The sequence below is a fragment of the Micromys minutus genome (assembly GCF_963924665.1).
Source record: "Micromys minutus genome assembly, chromosome: 20".
Taxonomy (NCBI): domain Eukaryota; kingdom Metazoa; phylum Chordata; class Mammalia; order Rodentia; family Muridae; genus Micromys; species Micromys minutus.
Window position 1 is genome coordinate 10,790,190 of NC_137955.1, and position 22,089 is coordinate 10,812,278.

Genomic DNA, 22,089 nt, shown 5'->3' on the forward strand with positions numbered 1-22,089 from the left:
AGCTATAGCACCGTCTGTTACTTGTTAGTGAAGTAGCTGTCCACTGTTGGAGACAAGTGTCAGAGACCAAATAGCCTGATCAGGAACTTGATTACACTAGAAGTCTAAAAAATAAGTTATTTCTACAGAAACTTCTAAAGGGAGCAGAAAAACAAATCATATACCTAAAGAAACATTCTAAGGGAAATAAACCAGCCATCTGGAAGTCACACGGTATTTGCTATGTTGTAACCCTGCTCACCCTTAGGCTGCAGCTGGACCACAACACTGTGGTCAGCAATTTCATGGTCTGAATCACTGCTGTCCGTCTCTTCATTGTCGTCATCCTCGTAGTCTGACGACTCTGTCATGTTCTGATGTGAGTGGGATTCTGACAGAGACCCAAATGACTGGCAGAGGCTGGGGGAGGAAGTAAAGGGGTGTGCTCTGACACTTGGTTTTCTTCCTGACTGCTGTCTGTGTCAGAGTCCGAGTCACCTTGGGAAGGGACAACCTTTTGTTTGCAGACTGGACAGGTCTTTTTGGTTTTAGTTAGCCAGGGATCTACACACTTGCAATGATAAGCATGGGAACACGGAAGGATCCTTAGCTTGTCTCCATCTTCATATTTCCCCAGAAAAATAGCACACACATCGTACTCATCTCCCTTTTTAAATTTATGTACAGGAAGTTTTTTAAGCTGATCTTTACGAAGTCTATTTCTTCTGTTTCTATGTCTGTCCTGAACAAATTTTGTGATCATAAAAATGACTATTAAGATGAGACAGATGCCCACTATGATGAGGAAGGAGATCAGATAGTACTCCAAAGGAAGACTCAGTTCTGGAACTAAAACAACGTGGCCGCCTTTCTCATATGTGAATTCATCTTTTATGGAATTAGCTGATGATTCACCAATAAAGACAGATGGAATGTCAATTTTCTTTAATGTATCAATGTTGTTGGATCCAATGCTAATCAGGTCATCAGAGTCTACATTGTGAACTATGGCTGCTTTGTATCCTGCTCTCTGTGCATTTAAAACCTTTATTTCAAAATTACAATCAAGTCTTCTAATCAATACGATGAAAGTACCAGAGGAATTGTCTTTTAGTGGTGGAGGCACTATTATGGGTTCACAGGCATTCTCAGGTTTCGAGTTAATCAAAAAACCCTTTAAGCCTTCAGCTGGTAGTCTATAGCCAAATCTTGCTGGAAGATCCTCAAATGTCTGAGATGTATTTTCAGTGATCCATGAATGACTGAGGTAAAAAAATAAAAGGAGTCAGAAAAGCATCATTGAGTTATCTTAATTTTAAGCTGATGGTTTTCTGCTGAATGAGGGATGGAAAAAGAACAAAAATGAACTGAAACAGGAGGATGTCTATGACCTAGATAGAAGTTTCTCACTCCATTTTCTAGATAAGATGATTTAATGTAACCCCTTTCAAGGAGGAAAGTTAATCACTATTCTGATTTTGCTAAAAGCACCTTTGCAAACACAGCTGTCATGTCAAATTCACAGAATATTATTTTGAGCAGCTGCTTTAGTATCTATTGATGCATTCATAACTGAGGTGTTCACTATTCTCAGCCATGAAAGCCCACATATCCTGGGCACAGAACGTTGCCAGTGAATCAGTATAAAGCTTATTGTGCTAATAGGCTGTGGTCTTGTCTTCCAGGGGCAGTGCATACATACCCACTGATTTGTAAGGCCATTTATAGGCAAATGAGCCTACACGTCACAACTTCCATTTACCTCTTTATGGGATTTCTACCTGTCAAAAGTGTAAGTTTAGATACTTAAAGCTGATGACAGTCTGTCTATTTCTTGTGCATTGCTTCCGCCATCTAAGTAAGAAATGCTTTGGATGTGATATTTCATTGAGACTTCCTGGAATTCTGTAAGAATTAATCTCCGCTTACATGCATAAGAAAACGCATTTAGCTTTTTAAAATAATAAGCTATATTCATACACTGGCTAAGAAAAACCCAGAGCCTTTGAGACAAGTGCAGATATCATTAGCATTTCAGACTTTACATCTGATGTCATCTGCCCAGGGAATCTACCTAGGTATGTCTCTATTCCTGAGGGTTTTGAAGCAGTACCCACCTCCTCTTTGCTCATGCCTTTTCTCAACTAGATGGTGTTCTTGGTATGAAAGTTGGCTTTCACTGTGACATAGCCTCAGTGTCTTCTGCATTTGACATTGCTGGGTAACAACTGATCCTCTTTGCAATCAATTGTAAAGATTGTTTATTTTTTATTGGATAGTTTATGTAACATTTCAAATGTTATTCCCCTTCCAGGTTTTCCCTTCTCCCATCCTCCCTTGCCCTGCTTCTTCGAGGATATTCCCCCTCCCACCCACCTACTCCCACCTCAACACCCCAGCATTCCTCTACACTGGGGAAACACGCTTTCACAGGACCAAGAGCTTCTCCTCCCACTGCTGCCAGACAATGACACCCTCCACTACATATGCAGCTGTTGCCCTGAGTCCCTCCATGAGTACTCTTTGGTTGGTGGTTCAGTCCCTGAGAGCTTTGGGAGGTCTGATGGGTGGACAGGGAAATGCAAATCAAAACAACCCAAAGATTGTCTAGTTTTAAAAGAGGCTGAAGCATGGCTATATAAAAGTGAAGCAGCAACTGTGAAGATAGAAAAGAACTCACATACAATTTCAACGAACGTAAGCAATAAAAAACTGGTTAGCACATTCAGACTATGTGTGTATACCGTTCTCATACAATGAGTTTTCGTAAGCCATCGTTCTGAATATGTACAAGTGTTATGAATTAAATCAGATTGAAGTCAGATGGGTAGGAATGCCTCAGCCAATAAGGATCTTACATGTTCAGTATGTTAAATTATCTCTCAATAAGGATCTCTCCTGCTAAGCCTTTGAATCTGGTTTGTAACTTAAGAGATAATCAGGCTCAGTAAGGTTCATTTCATACAGTGATCTGAGGCAGGTCATTCAGTTCTCTGACTTCTGAACAGTAATGACTAGTGTCCCAAGCTCATCTTTACAACAGCAGGCAGTTTAGCATAAAAAAATGATTGTGGGAACTTGTTGGAAGAAGAGTTAGAAAAATTATTAGCAAACAGGGGGACATCTGTAAAAAATGAGTAGTTTAAATGCCCTGGAATATTCTAAATTCAGTTCAGAAATATTAGACATGTAGTTGCATTGTGCTTTGACATTTTCAACCAAATTATTCTTTTAAATGCCAATTATTCATCTTCAAGGATGGATATAATTCAACTAAATCTTGTATTAAAAAACGTGTGCACTTTTCACTCACTGATATTATCAAAAGCATTTTATTCATGTCAGAAGAAACATGGAGGCCATTTTTCTGCTGCTGTCCTAGAGTCATGTGATCCTGCCTCATTAGCATTTCAACCAAGCGAAAGCTTGAATAGTGGCATGACTGAATGAAGATATGGAGATTAATTATAGGCTACAGGAATGCTGGAACCTATGATATTTTCATGAACAGTATCTTCTACTGTTTCATTATTTAAATGAGAATGAGGACTTGGGGAGCAAAGACGGTGACACATTTGGTAATAATCAAGATGCATACTCCTCCTCTAGGTTCACAAGGGAATTTAGGCTTGTCATAGATTTGAAGGCAAGAGTATGCATCCTTTCCATAGCTGCATCCATGGGCGGGTCTTCCTTGCGATGTGATTTCCAATGGGAATGCTAAGTCACAGAGTATGATTTAATCCAGAACTGAGGCATCAGGGCATAACAGGCAGATGCTGATCAGAGCCTGCGACAGCTTGGAAGAGTTCAGATTGCTTTATAGTTGATTGGACTTGTATGGAAGAGTCTAGCCTATTTTAAAATTTAATGCTATAGAACCACATTGCCTTATTCCCCCTTCAAATATAGTGGTTGTTTAAATAACAGTTTTAGATGGGCAGAGTACGGAGAACAAATATGGCTTGATACCGAGAGTGCAGGATCTGTTTGGAAAATCACAAACTCTCAGCTTATGCATGTTTTATAAAATAGAAATGATAACAGTATGTTAAGTACATTGAATGAGTTATACATGTAAAGTAATTCTAAGAGTGACTGCCACATTATGAGTGTTCATTATTTAATTGCTTCCAATGTGTCCCTGCTGAGCATTCCTGGAGTAGGCCCAGAGAACACATAGGGATGATATTTGCTATCTAGCATTGTGGCATCTGTGTTGGGCATTAGGAAGGATACAGAAAGACAAGCCTTTTCGGTTCCTAAGAGTTGGCAATAGAAGTAAAAGAATCATCCAAAGGAAACAACCCCATGACCTCAATATCAAAGAGATCAGTGTGTGCTGAAATCATCAGAGAAGAAGCAAAGAATGTTAAACTTGAACCAAGCTTAGGATTTAGAAATATTATTTAACAGCTTAAACCTGAACGTGTCATGCGCCATGAAAACGTTTTCTGTGTACTTACTCTTAAAGCGATTTTTAAAACAATATTTCTATTGTCTGTATATCTTTCTACCCTTATGAAGTTGGAGTATCTAAAATAAGATTCGAATACTCAGGAATCTGCATTTGCAAGGAGGTCAAGTGGCTTTTAATCAATCAAGTGATGGGATTTGTATCTTGGAGTCTCAAATTGGTTTAGGCTTTGTTCACAGCCCCTCTTAGCCATGAACTCTAAGAAACAGAAACACCTTTGTTCAGTGCCTGGCTTAGCACTTGCTTGCTCTTCTTTGAAAAGGCAGATCTCCAATCATTGGTCAGTATTTATCTTCCTGTCGTCTTCTCATTGACGCTGACCCTGGATACATCGGTGCTGTAGCATCAACACACTGGATTGTGACTGTTCAGCGTTCTACCCACTACACAACTCTCACCTTGTCACATCTTAGTGGTGCACTGAAGTCTAGTTACAGTTAAATCAGGTGACGGTCATCTTCATTTAAAAAAAAATCTTCAAAAATGAATGAATGAATGAATGAATGAATGAATAGCAGATTTCTTGGATAGGCAAGGTCTTTTAGTTTGTACCTGCAGCACCTGCCCTCTAGAGGACAAGAAGGAAAGATACCTTGAAGCCAAAGTCATCTGGGTAACATTGCAGGATTCGGTTTCAGAAACAAATAAATAATAATAGCAGATGGGATGTGCGTAGCCTGGTGTGGTAGTACAGGGCTGTAATTTTAGTACCTGGGAGATGGAAGAAAGGCGTTCAGGAGTAGGAGACCAACTGGGCTGAATTACCGCTGCACCCCAGTCCCCCCAATACGAAAGAAATGGATTTCTAGATTTCACTGCTCAGGTTCTCTGAATTTAGCCTACATTGGCCATCTATAATAGTAGCATTTATGTGTTTGACTATCTTTCAGCATTGTAAAAATGAAAATTAACCAATGTGTCATATAATTAGGCAAATAGATTTAGACAAAAAGCAGGTTGACATTTATAGAGAATAGTAAGATGGCCACTGATTTTCCATTTTGTACACTGTACAAAAAGCTATAAGAATTAAAAACACATGAGATCTGGCAGAGAGGAATTAGAAATCCTCTTGAAGTATAGTCAGAGGACTGAGTTAAATGTTATTCTATGTGCAGAGTTGTTACGTGACAGACTTTTCTTAAGGAACCCTGAACAAACTCCCTCTAGGTAGGCAACCAAGGATAAACCAAAGTAAGGATATCACCAAAATCCAACCAAAATGAACTAATGAGTTTTATTGGGTTACTTATAGAAGCAGAAGTGACTGAAAGACAGCTGTATCACTAATGGTCACCCTAGCACAGGTGGTAGCTTACCAAATCTGACAATCTGGACAGCGCATTTCACAGCCTGCAGGCAGCTCACCAGGTTGGAGTTTGTCCTCTCCAGGTAGCTCAGGTGGTCAGAAGCTCTTTCAGGAATCTTTGTAAGTCTTTGTTTCTTGTAGGTAGTTGACTGGTCTTTCCTTCTTCCATGTAGCTGGGCTTGTCTGAGAGGCTTCTTTGCAACTCGACTTGTCTAAAGATGGCTCTCATCAGTGTTGACTGTTTATAATGTTCAAAGAGTGAGTGGATTGGTCTTGTGAGTCTGATCAGTTTCAGGAACTTCCTGAATCTATTTTTGAGTTGTTTACTTACTGTCTTCGTGGACTGGTCTCAGAGAAAATTGCTACACAACAAAGAGGCAAATTTTGGAAATTTGAAAGAGAAGAACAAATCAGAAGGGAGCCTCCAATAGTATTCATGGGAAACAGGAAGAAGTAGATGGTCTCTAAAATCTGTTTTAGGACTGATATGATGCAGTACTATTATTTTTAAAAGTATATAGATACTGATTTGTACCAACTAAATCTTAATGTCTTCATGTGTTAACATTTTGCTTCAATTATTTGATGAACTCATTCATAAATTGGTGTGCATAATGTGCAGGAGGCTGCATAGTTGCAATTGTAGCTGTAGCTAGGAAGTAGTGAAAGCCTGCTGTTTACCTACCCTGGGATTTGAAATGTGTTGATAAGCCACAGTCACTATGAAATATCTGAACATACAATTGGGAAACTTGGTGAGAGCTGAGCCAACCAATATTCAATTTCCGTCTCTTACTATCTGTTACTGTCTATGCCCTTGAGGATATTAAGCTCATTGTGTATGTGATCTTGCGACTATAATGAGGTCCCTATTTCCCGTCTCTTTCCAAAGATATATTTAATTCATCACTTTGAAAGTTTGAAATTAGACTGAGTAGTAGTCAATGTACCATGGGAACCAATGATAAACTATGAACATCAGGATTCTTTTTCTCCTCTGGAGAGCCAGGTGTTAAACATAAGCTTTGTACCTTCAAATTGGATTAAATATATAGGAGGATTTCATTGTTATGAGGAGCTACAAACTGACTCAAAAGTTCCTATTTTAATAATGTTCCCATTCCTGTTGAGCATCAAGCATCTTCCATGTCTTCTACTGTGAGACCAGTTATAAAAGGTTTGTAAGTTTCACAAGTTTAGGTGTTGAGAGTGGAGAGCTACTGGCTGCTGTATGGCCACTCAACTTATGTTCCTTTAAAAACTACTTTCAACATTCCCAAGAAATATCTCCTTCGTGTTCCCCAGGAGAGTCATTTTTTCTTTGAATTATATAACCCATCATTTAATACATCAATATAAAATGTAGTATTCACAAATGAAAGAAAAACAAGTGTCTTGAATCTTTTTAGTTAGTTTATTGATCTCTATTTTTATCTGTTCTCCTGGAAGTATTATAACCTCCTTCTTTATGGCTAATAAAAACTCATTATATATGTTTTTTAATCAATTTTTCTATGAACAGACTTATACAGGCTGTTCCATAACTTATTGTGAATACTGTTACTATATTCTTCTAAGTGTTTCTGTTTTATGTTGACCTGAAGTCTTGGAGACCTTCGTGTCTAAGACTGGTGTAGCATCATATGGTCTTATGTTTTGATTTGATTTGATTGCCAAGGATTGATCTGTATTTTTATGTTGTACGTGTAAGGTTTTCTCTGTGTATATGTATACCATGCCCATACTTGGTACCCATGGGAAATAGAAGCAGATGTCAGACCCTCTGAAACTAGAGTTTGGAATAGTTGAGAGCTGCTATGTGGGTGCTGGGAGCTGAACCCTGATCCTCTGCGTGATCAGTGACTGCTCTTACCATCACTCTAGCTACTTATTATAATTGTGTTGAGAATCCCCTGACCCAATCTGAAGCATCACAGTGGCTAGAAATCTATATGACCATCCTAATGTATGTTGGCATCCACTGCTCTACTCCCACACGCTCACTAGAGGTTTTTGTCTGTCTGTCTAGCTATATGTCTGCTTAATTGTAGCAATTCTGGACTGGGTTATGCTGAAATCTGAGTGAAGTTTTAATTTTCCTTTCCTTGAAGGCTACAGATGTTGAACATGTTTTTACATATCCGGTACCCATTTGTATTTTATCTTATAAGAGTTATATATTCAGTCCATTTGTTTATTTATTGATTAGACTGAGTTCTTGGTATTTAACTTTTAAGACTTTTTATATATCTTAGGTAGGCATTGCCAGACGCACTGTGTTCTACTGTCCATGAGCTGTCTCCTTTGTGTGCAGAAGTATTTTTATTCTTTTTAACTTTGATTGAACCAATTGCCAATATCTTGGGCACATCTTCTCATCTATTAGAGCTCTTTGCTGAACATCCCTGGCTCTATGTAGATCTTGAAGCATTTCCCCTGTTTTCCTCTAACTGTTTCAGATATGGGTGAATAAGTTGTGTCCTTGTATACTTCTGGGAAAATGCATTTGTGAAACTTGTTACTATGGCAAGTGAATATAATCTAATTTAAAAACTTTTCCCTACAGAGCATGATGAACATGCCTCTTTTATTATCGTATATGGCTCTTTGTATTTCTAGAATTGAAAATGTATTTTAAATCTTCCTTGAAAGCCACAGGCAAACAAAAGCTTTTTTCAAATAAACTCATTCCTCATCACAGTGGACATAAAATGAAATGCTGGGTCAAATACAATCTCAGGCTCTTCCTTTCAAAAGCCTTCCATTGAAGCACTTCTCAGAGCTTATAACTTCTGGAAAAGCCTAAAAACCCGCCCCCTTTGTGAGTACAGTTGAAAAACAAAATGGTGATCACATTACATTATGTTTCTGTAATTTTTCTTCGGGAATTCCACAACTTTTCAATTATACCACAGAGAGTTGTAAGCTCCATTCAAGTAGTTGTTTGTGTAACAAAGGGTCGTGAGAGTTTCTCTTTCTGTATCTGGAAAGATACGGAAGGTGTTTTCCAGCCTGGGATAGGGTCTCAAAAATGGTGCAATATCTTTGGCTCAAATGGAAATAATTAAAAGTATAAAATATGAATAGAGTTTATTCCAATCGAACTTTAACTGGATGTAGAGTAGGGGACCAAATGCTTTGACATCAACACAGAAATTCTTACTAGGAAATGAAAGGACATGGAATGTTCAGCAGCTTGAAAGTGACCCTAATGCCAGCACAGAGGTGTTGACAAGTCATGAGGAAATTAACGTTTGAACTCCGCAGTCTGGTTTTCCAAGTTGAAACTTGAGAATGGAGCAATAGATCGGTTACTGCCAACCTCAGACTGATTGTGTTGAAATAGAGTCTGGTGTGGAAGTGGCCCCAGGGCTTGCTTGGCTTCTCCGGTTCTGATGCACTAAGGGTAAAACCTATCAACTTAGAAAAGGTCATTGAAAATTGCATCTATTTTGCTGGTTGGTAAATGAACCGTGAACACTGTAGAACTGAATGATTCCATGCATAGGAAGTGCTTGGTACAAATGCTATGCTGAGTTAGAGTTAAGTGCCACATGCTTAGCATACCACCCCTTGTTCCCTTTCTTAGTGATCGTGTACACTACCTGGAATGGATAGAAACTAAAACATTTCTGGTCACTACAGCTACCAGATGCCTTCAGTATCATTTTGATGCCTAGACATATCTGAAGAGCTGTTTTCAATTTAATATAATCTTGGAGGGTTGATGCCCATCTTAATATTTTTAGAGATCCTTAGAACATATATAACTATTTTATTTAAACATGTTATCTTTTCCAAAGAGTTGCACTTAATTTCACTACATTAGAAATATTGAGTGTTGTTCTAGAATTGTGTTTCTCCTTTACCTAGCACATAGATGCCAATTCTTACTTTTTTTTACAAACAAATGGTGTTTATAAGAACTTGTAATGGAGCAACAGTAAGACAGTTAGTCAAGATGCTAATTCCCATGGGTTATTTAGAAGCTCAGCTCTTCCCTGGCATAGCAGGTTCTTGGAGCAGGGAGATTGCTTTTATCTCTGGAGAAAGTCTGTCATCTACTGGGAACCTAAGTCAACCTTTCCTGGCCATGCTAATTGAAGTGTGTGACTTCCTGGCCATGCTAATTGAAGTGTGTGAATGGTCTTGACTTAGATGAAAGTGTGAAGGGGAGAAGGCACCAAAATAAGAAAATCTACTAGGATTGATTAATTTGACCACACTGCCAGAGAAAAGATACAAGAATGTATTTCATTTGGTGCCCAAGCAGTGACACATCATTTATGTTTAGCACCAAGCTTAATGAGAACAAAGATAAGGGTTTTATTTCTGAGAGAAAAGGAGTTCTCACTTTTCCTATGTGAAGCCTTTTCATAAGGCTTATGCTAATAAGCTTGCATCTCTGACACTCTTTCATAAACCCTGTGTGTAAATTAGACTGTCAGTCACCATATCACATGCTTTCTGGTGTGTGCTTAGTGGGCCACACTTTTGAGTACCTTTGTGTTTGCATGAGTGACTTGAAAAAAATTACCAAAGTAAAGTTTATTCTCAAAGAAAGGAATATGTGATTGTTGGCATTGTAAAATTATTAGTCATGAAAAACAGGTCCTATGAAAAGCAATTGTTTTTTATTTTTTTCTAAACATCCAAGTAACTTTTCATGATAAGTTTTGTAGTTTGCATGGAACACAATGTATTGATAATGCAAAACCAAATATTTTCCTCCATTTTAATAGGGCCATGAAGATAATACAATATTTGTATTTAGAAATCTATTCGAAGAGTATATAAAAACTTGGGTATAAATTCTGATAAGCAATACAGAACACAAAATATTTTTGATAGCACTCAAAAGATTAAAATACATTAGGTTGATCATATTAAGAGAGGTATAGTAGCAAACAATACATTGCCCAATCTAAATAACTTGACAGTTATTCTTAAATCAATATACTGATGTAAAATGGAGGAGCAAATGGCCCTGATTTTGTGTTAATCTATTGTACAAAGTCCAAACTGAATGCCTTATGTAGCAAACAAGACAAAACCTTTTAGGTTGCTACTATTATCTATATTTATTAACTGCATATGAAGGGTGAAGGTATAGAAGGGTTAATTTTCCCAAGAGCATGCGATATAGTAAATACTATACAAATAGGTTTCCAATGGTAATTCCTGAAAACATGAATTAAGTCATGGTGAACAAATCTAGTTGTGGTACACTAGGTTAATTCCCTAAATTCACAGGCAGAGCCAAGGCCAAAGCTTATGATATCCTTCCATTTAATGGACATTGAAAGCTGAGGCAAGCTAGAGCGCCTGCCAAATGTCCAATAAATCTTTTTGTCTGTGTACTTTTCAGCGGCTCGTCTGTCTCCTATGTAGCCTCTCTCAAATGAGCTGTATTAATTAATAAAGAAGCAATGAAAACATGGCTTGATATCTGTGATTCCATTAATTTGATGTGCTTTTAATAGCTGCCTAGGTACTGTTAACTGATCTTTGACTGAGCTTACCTCTACATGCCCAACTTCTCTTACAGACCTTTGCTCACCCTCTAATACAGTCACTAGGACATAGAACTGGTAGAACCAATGTTTCCCAGATTTGACTGTTAGATAATTTTGATAACAGCTAAATATCAACAAGAAAGATATTTCAAGCCATAATAGATGGTCTTTAAAAGATACATGTAATATAAAGATTCAAAGCTTAGCCAGACATACAGACCATTAGAACTAAAATTTTATTACATATTTAAAATCATTTAAAATTTTTTATTCTACATTGCTCTGCCATTTCTCAAATACAGTTATCTACTCTCAGGCAAGCAAGATACTATGAACATGCTACATTTGTTTTATAAGCCCGTTTTACATAAATCACAAATCAAGCATACTTTATTTGGAGCAGGCATTTTTTCTTGATTTAATAGTTTCCTTGGTTTTGTTCCCAGCCCCCCCCCCACAACCCCCTGGAGCTAAGGACTGAACCCAGAACCTTGCACTGAGCTAAATCCCCAAGCCTATTTAACCGTTTTCATTTCCCTCAATTTTAGGACTAGATGCAACCTTGTTTTTGTCTTGTGACTAATAATTTTGATGATTTTGAACTTATTGCCATCACAAATCATATCTGAAATGCCAATAAAGGCAGGAGCATTTCTGTTTAACTCTCAGTGGTGTCCTAAGCGAACAGAATTATGCACTCAATGAATATTTCTGAAATAAACAAATAATTCATTAGTGCCACAGATGACCTTGCCATACCTCTGCTCATATACAGTTGAAGAGTTTCTGTGAGGTATATGACTAGATGTGAAAATGTTAAGTATTGGTGCAAATAGTCATCCTAATAGCGAGTCTCCAACTCTACAATGGCTATTGCAGTTGATTCTCTAATAGTGTATAAGAATTGCCTGATCATGATGTATTTTTGTGTTTATTGGATTTAATACTTTGCCTCTGTGTTAGGTGAGATATTTGCCTCACCACTAAATATTATCTACTCAGTCATGAAGCTATATTTCCAAATCATTAGCAATGGTACCAGTCTCTTCAAATACCCTCTTTACTGCTCTCACTTCTTGCATCCAGGTCCAGCAGTGCCAATTCACTTCCTCTGAATTCTATTAACTCCTACAGCAGATGCTAAGCTGCAGAAATACAGTACCGTAGCATCCATGACGGCTAAAAGTCTAACTGATATGTAACATTAGACATTGAGTGTCCCAGTGTTAGGATACAATATTAATACAGAAATATTCACTCAAGAGCTCTTAAAACTTTTCATACTTGACACTTTGTCTGCAGTGATTGTGATTAAATGGAGATTATGAGAGCCATGTCCTTGGAAATTGGTCAACTTGTTCATTTGTCACAGCTAGGCTTATATCATAAGACTCTCACTCAGAAGCTCCGTCTTCTAGTTTTGGTAATTGTGAAGTTAATCTTATATGCCTTGCTGCTAGAGTTCAAGTTCATGATATATCACAGTGCTGCTATATGTTTTAAAACAGCATTTAATTCATCTGATGGGATATTGGTTTTATGGAGAATGAATTTAACATGATGATAGTCATATAATAAATCTCTGGCAACATGGAAGACACAAAAAACTTCAAATTTTCACTTTACCCAAAAATTACAAGTTAATTTATTTCTGTCTTTGTATTAATTCATTGCACAGTGTGCCTAAAGTGCTAGGGACAGATGGTAGACAGAATAGATATTTAGGAGAATTAAGGTAGAGAAAGATTACGAGTCTACAAATGAAATGGATACAGTAGGAAGAGATGAATCTAGTCAAACAAATGGATTTTTCCTTACCAATGGGTAGCAATCAAACATTCTAGCTTGCTGTTATTTGAACCTTCTGACACGAGCTTATACCTATATTAGTTACTTCTCTTGTTGCCATGGTAAAATACATGACAAAGGCAACTAAAAGAGTTGATCTTGGCTCACAGTTTTGAGGGTTCAATTCACCATGGAAGTCACAGCAACAAGTCTGTGAGGCAGCTGGTCACTGTATCTTCTGGTGAGAAGCAGAAATGAATCCTGGTGCTCCACTTTCTTTACCCTGTTTTGCCTCTCAGATGCTACTGCCACATTAAGAGTGGGTCTTCCTGCCTTAATTAAACCAATCTGAAAAGTCCCTTATGTGCACCCCGGAGGTACATTCTCTTGGTTGTTCTGAATCCAGTGACGTAGACAGTAAAGATAACAATCTCCGTTCTCTAGGGAAATTAGAAAACATGCTTCTTAATGGACTGAATTCTGTCAAAATAGGGCCAAGAACCAGCAGCCAAATTTGTAGTCACTGGGGAAAATGGCCTGAAGGAAATGCACTTGGTTTTGAGAATGTAATTGCCAAAAGAAATTGCATTCACATATGACTTAATGAAACAGTGCATGGCTAAGTAAAACCTAGCAATAACCATGAGTATATTTTGAGTGTTTGCTTTTCCTTACCAAAGAGAATTTTGTAAGAATTGCTAATGGACAAAATGTGAACATTATGTAAACTTTATCAGTATTTTTCTCAGCTGTTTTTCCTGGTTGAGCTATCAAGAAGAACTAATGTACCCCCGGTCTATCAAAGAGGAGAGATTACAGTTTATTGACAATAGGTTCCCAGTTAGCCCTCCTGTGATAGTACAATCTGACAGTGGTAAGGACAGAAGAAACTAGAAAGTTATGGCTAGACCTTAGGAGATGACTAAGACTGTGTCCCTCTGTGACGCCCCCCCAACCAGTTTTTAAAGCCAGAGCCTCCACTCCTCCACCGTAGCAGCTCAACAGGATGAGAGAAAATCAAACAATTCAAGAGGAGTGGAGAGAACAGAGGAAAGTATGGTGAAAGACCTGAAAGGTTACACAAGAGGAACATGTTATTTACAGCCTGCAGAAACACGAATGGGTGCCTTAGCTGCCTTGATTTCCAAAAGAGGCCAAATGCTTCAGGGCTAAGAGATTCAGACACTGATACTGAGGGAAATTACATGAATTCTTGAGACAGAATTGAGATTTCTTATCAACAAAAATTTCCGGGGAGAATGACGTGTCAGAATGTGGAAATTTTCCAACATGCTTGTAAGAATTCCCTAAAGACACACAAAAATGCTAAGACATTAATAGAAAGTCTTCCATGTAAGAGGTTCTCATGATGCAGAAACATGAGAGTGGGCCCGTGTCTTTCCATCTGCAGCTCCAGGTCAACAAGGCACACAGGGGCTCTCAGACTGTGTAAATTAGTTCATACATTCTGGTTTGGAGTCTCTCTGTGTCTTCTCTTCTGAATTCCCACCAAATTTGTATGCAATTAAATTATGATCCCTTATTAGTTAACTGTGACCTTCACTTCTAAACAATATATAATATATAATATATATATATATTCGTACTACATGCCAGGGGTCCTTGTTACTTGTAAATCAAAGTTTTCTGTTGTGGGTTCTTGGTCTTGTTGATAAAAGAATTTTAAAAAATTGGACTCAGGAAGGGAAGCTCAAAGACCATTTTCAGGGAGTTAGAGAGGAAGAACAGCAGGATAAACAAGGTATTATACCCAGACAGCTGTTTGGGATGAAGGAGAAGGAGAAGTTTAGAAAAGCTATCCCTTTTGAACTCAGGTCAGTAAAGCAATCTATAGGCAGCTGTAGCAAGTGATTGTTAAAAAGAAAACCCAAAAAGAAAACAAACAAAACGGCGAGAAAACACAGAGGGAAAGGGTTTGGGCCTGAATGCAAAGAAGAGTTGGACAAGGAAAACCTCCAGTTTGTGTTAAAACTCAGAAAAGCAAGTAAGCTACACAAAGTAGACCTGTAAACATCCACCCCAGGGAGAGGGTCCTGGGATTGTAAGTACACTATCTTTATAAAGGGATAATTAATCACTATCTTTATAAGAGATAATTAATTCTCTCAGCTCCTTTGCAAATCTGCAGGGAAATCAGTTTTCCTGAGGAATGGCCTCCTGGCCAGGTGACTGACAAACCCAGTTACAAGAAACAACAGTGTATGTTTAAGGTTCTGCTCTTTGGGTGTAAATCTGAATATTATATTTCCAGCTAGGATTAGAAATAAAACTCATGTTTCACTCTTTTAACTAAGAGGAAGAAGCCCCAAAAAGGCCCCAATAAGTCTACTTTTTCATATTCTTAGTGGGAAGAAGGTTTCCACATGGAAAGAGGATATTTGTAATGTCCCCTAAGCTTGCTAATGTCTGTCTAGCTGCCAAATATAAAGTCACTGCTCTCTGTACACGGTAGGTAATGGTTAGCTCATTGCCTTATAACACATTGAAAGTTTGATACATGACTTTTACATATCAAGATAAAATAAAAACACTGATGGAAGTTTCTGAATGCATTAAAATCATCAAAACTATATACATGCTACATACATGAGAGGGGTTTGTTCCCATGGTTACTCAGGGCACGGCATTAACAGGGCTTAGGACAACAATTCTGATAGCTGTGAAATATGTCAGACTTGATCCTGCTACTTCATTTATACTGTTGACAGTGAGTTAAATATTATCTTTTGGTATTTAAATTGGTTGTTTGTCTCCCAAGATAAACCCATGAATACGATTACCTTATAAGAGAGCTTTTGAGGAATGAGGGCACAGCAGACATTCTCATTGGATTAATACAGAGAAGACTAGAGTTCTACCGCCTGCAGGTCAGCACATGTCCTCACAGTTCGTGCTCAACAAAAGTGGGATTGTCTGCATGCTTTATGCTTAGGAACAAACGCTGTGGGTTTTCATGTTGCAGTTTTACTTAGTATTATTGTTACTGTTATTGATTCTTATGTTGCAGTTTTTGCTAGTATTATTGTTTCTGTCTTTATGACTTTGTAGTTCAGTGGGTCAAACCCAGACAGAGCCTTGCATATCCCCAGAAAATGTTCTAATGGCTGAACACTCCCTCGAGTCCCTGTCATAGGATAAATGAAGATTTTCTTCCTCTACTAAACTCCATGCTAAGTAGGATCCCTTCTTGCACTTCTCAGTTAACTAGGTCCTATTGCGTTCATAAAGATCATCTTACTTTTCCATAGAATGGATCTTGCTTCATCATTTACTCAAGTCCTCCAATGGAATTCTTCCTAGTGCCCTGGGTCCTGGGCCAGCACAGCTATACATTCATTGTATAATTATTTACATCATGGAGATATATTCACACATACACATCCAGAAGCAGAAGTGCATAGGAAAGGCTGTCTATCCTCTTTCCCTGAACAATCTGAACGGTTCTCCAACACCGTGCTGGGGGAAACAAATGCCTAAACCCACTGCAGCCATGAACAACCTTCTTCCCTGTTATCCAGCTGCCACCCACCCACCCCAGCTTCCCCACCCCCATCGCCTCCCTACAGGAGCCACTTCCCCTTGGTGGCCTCCACCAAGCTGTCTCCACTAACCAAGTCTTCTCAGGCCTGTTATTTCTTACTTATTCCTGGGAAGGCGAGATTAGGCTCCACACTGTCTCTTACCTGCACATCTCTAAGGATTCTCATGTGCAGCTTCTCTCAAGGTGTCTGCCTCTGCTCTGTCGTCTTCCTTCCCCCAGCAGAAGAGGAAATAGCAATGTTCACACAGGGATAGAGGGCCTGGACACTTGAGCCCCAAGGCTGGATCTGGTCAGCTGTCCCCAGGCATTTTGACACAAGCAGTCAGAAAGCAAGTGTGTCCAAAGAGTGACTTTCATTGCCCTGGCTGCTCTCTGCTGCTCCCGGGTGTGTTTCTGCTTCTTTGGAAAGTTCTTACTGGGACAGAAAGCTCTTGGTGCCAGGAGCCCTTTCTTCCCTCTGGTCAATCAAGTATTCTTCCCTGGAAGATCAGAGTGTTCTTGATAGACTTCTTCTTCGTCCAAAAGCACCCAGAAGGGGTGTTAAATGGGCTTTCAGTGGGGAAGCCACTGTAAAGAATGTGTCACTGAAAAGGAGGCAAGATTCTGACTAAGTTTAGTTTGTGGTTTTTTAATATAGGGAGATTCTGTGCTTAGCTGAAAGTGAAATATCTTTCTCCATTTCTTAAAACAAATTTCTCTTCTCAAATCTGCTAGGAGAAATGGGAGCCTGAAAAGGGCTCTGATCCTGTCTGTTATCTACCCAGGACATTAAAGACAAGTGACATTTGCATCTTTTAGACACCACTTCATGTATTAAGTGATGCAGAGAGGATAGAGAAGCAAATGTTCTTGCCAAAGATGCTAGTATTTTAGTGTCACATCCATAGATCCTAGTCACTAGTCTTGCTGAAAATATATTTAGGAGCCAGGAGCAACAGCCTTGCTTATGTAAAAGAAAATACATGAGATGAAAAATGAAGTCCTTTAAGTCAATGGTATTGACTTTACTCAGGGCAGCTTTTATGTCCAAGATAGAAGTGGACCATTCATCAATTAGGGCTTAGGTAATACTTTCCTGGTCAGGAGTAGTCATTTGTTTTTCAATTAGTCATTGTAAGTGGGCATAGCCAAGCTGAACCTTCATAGCTGTAAGATTCTGGCTGGTGAAGCTACCTAAGCATCACAGGATAAACTACACAGTTCTCTTATCCACAAGCCAGGCTGTAATGTGGCAGGGAACTGGATCTCTGGTAACCAGAAAACTGCTGTTATCAAGTATCCACTACCTGTTATCTTAGTGGTCCTTACAAGTTCCATATCTGTGAGCTGTTGGTCCCCTAGAGAGTACCCTCGGGGTCTGACATGCAAAATAAATGCCAGGCTGTTGTGGCAATGTTCTCGAGGGAAAAAAATGGTAACAGATGAGATCTTCTTGGAGCTTCAGGTTTGGGACACTATTTAGATTTCGGTGTTCCTGTTCATGGGCTACAAAGATCCTGGCTTTGCATTCATGAACATTTCTTGACTACCACTCAATTTACCCATGAAAATTATTTTTAACAGTAATTATGCCAATTAATATTTTTAGTAGAATAAAGATAGTAACGGTTAATATTCCACATGTAAATAGCTGTGCTAAGTCCAGGCTCAACATTAAGGTACTTCTCATATAACAGATTGCTTCGAAGATGAATAATGAAACTCACTTTCTGTGTCTTCCATGAAGTTCAGGAACACATATGTGCACATACATGGCACTGTATGTAATGTTGTAAGTTATTTTTCAGCTGAATAACAAAACTGTAGACATTTTAGTAGTACAGAGAAAGAGTCACTCTAGTTATTGCCCATTTAGGATAAGGACTGTACCAGTTTGTATACAATCTTCCAAAGTTAGCCAATGAATAAAACAACATATGTGCCGATGAGCTTCCTCTGTGTAAACGAGACAGAACCCTGCATGCTTCTGCTTTAGACAAGGTCATGGGATATCTTTGCATTGCAGCATATTTAAGGTGGTTTGTTTCTCAGTAGTATTCTATTTTGTGCAACATCATGCTATCTATAGCAACTCACATTGATTACACCTCCAACTGTATCTTGTTAGAGTTTTGTGCTCCGTGTGTGTGATCATGCCCTAACTCTCACTTTCCACATATCACATCTCATCAAAACTTTGACATGCTCTCATTCATGAGACTACAAGGTCCCTCTGATAGTTTGCAAAGGGTCAAATTAACAAATATTTTAGGTCTGGAGTTTGAAAGATTCTGCCACAGCTATTCAGGTTGACCATCATGGTCTAAAAGCAGCTGTTAAGCAATACATAAATTGATGACGTAAGTTTCAATCAAAATCTTCAAAAATTGGCCACAGGCTTGATTGAAGGGCAGGAGCTTGCAATCAGAACAATACCTGAAAATAACCATTCTGTTTATGAATTGTGTAGACATGATGCCCTATCATGGCAATGATTGTGTCTTCTGTTCTCTATGTTTGTACGAATCGATAAATGCCTGCTGGATTGAGGGATTAATTCACAAAGAGGTGCAAAGTAAAGCAATTATTTTACCATTTGCTTACTCTAAATATGAACCTGATTGTTTTGTATCTGAAGATGCTTTTATCAATTTCTGGTTAGTAATGTCTTATTCTCATATGCAGCTAACTATACAGATTTTAAAGTTACGGTGTTACTATTAATAGTTTTTATCAAGTTATATAAGAGAAATTCTGTAACAAAGTCAAGGTTATGTTTGCCTTTCAAATCTTGCTGCTGGTCTGCTGGAAAATCACAGAATTCTATGAAAATATTACAGGTTTCACATGAAGTTTCTGTTTATGATGTGTCCAACTTGTCTTTTACTCACAATAAAAAAAAAAATCAAGTGAAAATAACCACTAATATTATTCTCTTTTAGAACTGAAGGACCTTTTTGTATTTAAAGACATTATTTTATAAATACATGTCTGGGGGGTTATGTCGTGTTGAAAAAATAAGAACTAAATAAAGAAGCAATACTTTCTGGTGGTCAGTATTTTTTCTTCCTACCCCCCCCCCCTTATAACTATGACATATTGAAACTATGTCTATAAATATATAAATTATGTCCTTCAGGAAAATGATACGTTGTAGACTTGGTTTCTTTTAATAACATAAGAAAGAGTAAACCCCTTAAGCTATCTGTAAATAACAGTAAAAGAAAAACCTAGGCAGGGTAGATGGATGCTCTCATTCCTAATAGAGGGGATTTCTCGTTCTTACCCTGAATGCCCCCATATGGTAACTTTAGCAAAGAATGCCAAGCTTCAGTTGGTTTGGTTGAATTCTTTCTGATACTCTTCATTAATTTCCCATATTCCCAGCATTGCTCAAGTATTGCAACTTTGGAAGCATTCAATGTATAGGTCTACCTGTGGCGAAATCAATCAAATACCATACTGGTCTCTAAAATTATATTATGATGCTGCTGGTATTGCTACATTATGTTGTAACTTACCCTATAACCACAGCCACAATGCAAAAACAGGCTAACTCCATATCACAGTCTTTTAACATTATATAGTAATGTACCATGTCAATGGTTGATACCAGAGCAGGCACCATATTAAGAAGCAATCTCTGGGTTTCTATGCCCAACATCTCAAGATAAGACAGCCCAGGAAAGCAAGCATCATAGTGCATGGAGAGTCCCCTCCTTGTGTAACTATTATGCAGGTGACTCACCCAGGCTTAAAGGCACATTATCAGGAACTGTCGTCTTAATTTACTACGTAAGATGCTGGAAACATCTAATTTTATTTGCAGTGTTATAAAACAGAAGGGAAACTGTGCAAGTATATACTTAGCCCAGGAGACGAAATACCTTGTTTTCTCTTTTAGAGAATTCAGTTCAGGGAAACCAGGTCTCAATGGTGGGTAGAAACCGAGAGATGTAAGCAATATGTCCAGGGTTTCCACCTGAGACTTAGCTCCTTCCTGTCAGTTTTATCTTTCAAAACTGCCTCCTGGATGAGTCTGTGTCTTTCTCAGGGTAAAGAGGAGGACAAGAAAAGTCCTAGGTCCTTTGTATGTAACTGACATGGCATGGGGTGGGCTCCTGCAGGCCTCCAGACAGCAGTTGGTTATTACAGAAGGGCAGGTCCCGTGGGAGCCATTGTTTCTGGCCTCTTTTCCTATCAAGCCCCGAACAATCTTTCATTGGCTGTATTCATGCTACAAGAGCACAGTCAATATGAAACTCCACCGAGAGAGAGAGAAAAATCTCACACAGAAACAGCTGTGCTCAATATGCGGTCCGTTTACATTGGCAAATGGCTGGAAGTGGAAAAACTTTCCCTTCTCTTTTTGTGTTTATTCTTGATAGTTGTGGTGTGAATGCTGCCATTTGTAAAGAAGGGAAGCATGGGCTGAAATAGATTCGACTAACATCTACAAGTAGATGACTGCAGTAGTCAGTCCTACAACACCTTAGAAAACCCAAGTTAATTCTCATCAAAACAGGTATAAGTCAAACAAAGTGTGTCCAAGTGACCAAGTTCATGTTTCCCACCTTGCATATCAGTTGAATTAGGACTTTTATGCCTACATTGTGGTTGCCCTGAAGCCCAGGGTGGGGAGGCCATTGAAGAACGTACATATAATAGTTGAATGTACTAATATTTTTACATATTTAAACTGGGCTCAGGGTAGGGAATCAGGTTCTTAAAAAACATAAAGTACCCACCAGTTAGTTTTAAGGGGTTCAACACTTGTGTCACAGAAACCCAATGACTAAGTTAACTCTGAAAATAACTGTTCTTTACTGTTTACATCCATCTTGTTCCATGGCTGGAAACTGTTCAGTTTATTAGTCAATGCTCGCAAACTTAAACAGAACCTACCTCAAAATTTACAAGACATAATCAGCTATGTACCACTGGCAGAAATATAAAAAAAAAAAATCAAGGAATAGAGAAATTATTACAGACAGGCATTAAGAAAGATTGGAATTCCCCAAGAATCCAAATAAATATTTATCAGAGGCCTATCCCTTGGGGAGATGAGAGCCTTCTGCTTTCAGCTTAATGAAGTAGGGTTCCCATGCTTCCTTGTCTGTTTCTATGAATATGACACCCACATGATGCCCTGTGCTTGACTAAATCAAGGTAAAATCCCAGACCTGTGCCTTATGGTGTTGACAGTGACTGCAGATTTTCTCTAATGGAATTGTAATTACCTCCTTCACATTCCTTGAAATATTTTACCTTGTTAAAGTTTCTTTCAGCCAGAGGCCATATATTAAATTTCTATTATGTAGGGCAGCCTCTTTCTCTGTTTCTGTCTCTTTCTCTCCCTCTCTGTCTTTCCTGTCTGTCATGGTAATCTGCTAATAGTAGATGCTGAATGGATATTTAACACCTTTCTCTTGGATGTGTGTGTCTTGTTCGAAGTCATTCTTGTACACACGGAAGAGGA

At 38.4% G+C, this 22,089-nt stretch overlaps 1 protein-coding gene and 1 pseudogene across 3 annotated transcripts in view; one reads left to right on the forward strand and one right to left on the reverse strand.

Moving 5' to 3' along the window:
* The window catches only part of PDE4D (phosphodiesterase 4D), a gene marked incomplete at its 5' end in the record, with an annotated part of 1,034,128 nt that overhangs the window by 435,132 nt on the left and 576,907 nt on the right, over nucleotides 1–22,089 (forward strand). The gene's annotated exons all lie outside the window — the stretch shown is intronic.
* Nucleotides 207–16,887, reverse strand: LOC308433573 (E3 ubiquitin-protein ligase RNF13-like; annotated as a pseudogene). Its single transcript has 2 exons — nucleotides 16,774–16,887; nucleotides 207–1,241 (listed from the first exon to the last, which is right to left on the reverse strand). The product of its transcript is annotated as an E3 ubiquitin-protein ligase RNF13-like (transcript).